The sequence below is a fragment of the Lepus europaeus genome, chromosome X (assembly GCF_033115175.1).
Source record: "Lepus europaeus isolate LE1 chromosome X, mLepTim1.pri, whole genome shotgun sequence".
NCBI classification, from domain to species: Eukaryota; Metazoa; Chordata; class Mammalia; order Lagomorpha; family Leporidae; genus Lepus; species Lepus europaeus.
The window spans coordinates 2,784,307-2,786,673 of NC_084850.1; positions in this window are offsets into that span (position 1 = coordinate 2,784,307).

Genomic DNA, 2,367 nt, shown 5'->3' on the forward strand with positions numbered 1-2,367 from the left:
TAGGAGACTAAGGTTGAATTAATCATTATTGGATATATATTACCTTGGAGACCTTATCCTATAACCTTATCTGCATCACAACTCGTCCTTCCATCTCTTGAACTTGAGCTTCCCCTCTTCCCAGAGCCTCACTGGTGGTAGAGGTCACCCCCACAACAACAGCCACACCCTGGGTCCCTTGCAGTCATCCCTCCCTGAGTCTTGCCCCTAAACTTTTTTCTCATTCTTCTTCTCAATTTTTAACTGACATATAAAAGTTATATATAGCTTTGAAATACAGCATGATGTTTATATATATATATATATATATATATATATATATATACACACACACACACACACACATACATACATGTTGTGGAATGGTTAAATGAAGCTAGTTAACATGAGCATTACCTGGTGATTGTTGATTTGTAATAAGAGCACATAAATTCCACTGCTAGCAATTTTCAAGTATGAACTATATTTTATAGCTCTAGTCACCATGTTATACAATAGATCATCTGAACTGAAATTTCACACTCTTTCGCCAGCTTCTCCCCGCAAGTCCCCACCTCTCCTCCAGGCCCTTGTGACAACCTTTCTAGTCTCTACTTCTATGAGTGACTTATTTCCAGGCCACATATGAGTTAGATGGTGCAGTATGTATCTTTCTGTGCCTGGCTTATTTCAGTTAGCATAACGTCCTCCAGCTTTGTCCACGTTGTCATAACCGACAGACTGTCCTTTCTCCAGCTGAATAGTAGTACATTATGTATACACACTACATTTTTGATGACAATTGTTGGCAAGGATGTGGAGGAAAGGGAACTTTGCACAGTGTTGGGAATGTCAATTAGTACAGCCATTGTGAAAAACAGTATGGAGGTTCCTCAAAGAACTAAAATTAGCACTTCAGTGCAATCCAGCAGTCCCACTTCTGGCTATATATCCCAAGGAACTGACATGGTCTGCTGAAGAGACATCTGCCAAGATGTGGCAGCCTCTGGGCTTTTAACTGAGTACCTACTGTTTGGCAGGCACCATGCCGGGAGCTAAGGACATAAGAGTAAATCAGAGACAGTGTGTGCCCTGTTTCCATTCTGATTGGCGAAGAGAGACAATAAACCAGCAAACCCAAAGAACACCTAAGAGGCAGGGAAGGGGCCCACGGAGTGCCAGGGCACTGACCCTCACTTCCTCGCAATCCACTCCCCCTTCAGGAGCCTCCGCACCAGCAGAATTCTTATCCGAGGCCAGTTCCTCGCTCGCCCTCCCCCAGCACTGGTGTTTACCTCCTTCTGAATCTCATCCCACACCAGCCCCTGCACCATCCTTGATTCTCAGTCCTCGATGAAGCTTCATCTTCAGGTCTCAGTAGCTCCCCAGTTGCGCATTGCCCAAAGGTTTACTGCCCTCAAGATGCTCCCCAACCCCTGGCTCTCAGATCTGGACAGACCCCTCCCAATCCCGTCCCTGAGCCCCATCCTCTCCTTACCCAGCCCCTGTTTGAGTGCAAGGGAGATAGTGCCTTCACGCACTTCCTGTCTGTGGGAGGCTACCAGCAAGCTCTGAGCTTTTCCTGACGAACTCTGGCAGGGGAAGCAAAGCCAAGAGGCCGTGCTGTGGAAGCTATCGGGCTGGCTTTATCAGGACAGCCTCTGTCTGCCCTAGCTGCTGAGGGACTGCCTCTCAGCAATCTGTCCGAGGCACACGGCCCAGCATGTTCCTTGGGGAGCCAAGGTGAGAGGCTCCAGGGCCCTGGGAGCTCAGGGTCAGTTGGACAACTGCCTGAGATGGGTGCCTGGTCCTTGCTGAAGAAGGAAGAAGGACGAAAAAGATTTCTCAGTAGCTGAAGGGTCCCTTAGGCACTTCAACTCTGGGCAGTAGAATTTTCTTCCATTCACTGGGCAATCAGGGTCCCATTGGCTACCTAGTGTATCTGCTGAGCATAAAGGAAACTATAGATCAATATTTTTTTTTTATTTTTTGGACAGGCAGAGTGGACAGTGAGAGAGAGACAGAGACAGAGAGAAAGGTCTTCCTTTGCCATTGGTTTACTCTCCAATGGCCGCCGCGGCCGGAAGCCAGGAGCCAGGTGCTTCTCCTGGTCTCCCATGGGGTGCAGCGCCCAAGCACTTGGGCCATCCTCCACTGCACTCCTGGGCCATAGCAGAGAGCTGGCCTGGAAGAGGAGCAACCGGGACAGAATCCAGTGCCCCGACCGGGACTAGAACCCGGTGTGCTGGCGCCGCAAGGCGGAGGATTAGCCTATTGAGCCACAGCACCAGCCAAGATCAATATTTCTCAAAGACTGTGATACACAGGAGTCATCTGCAATCCTCCACCCACACAGCCCCTTCATCCCAACTTACACCTATGGCCTAG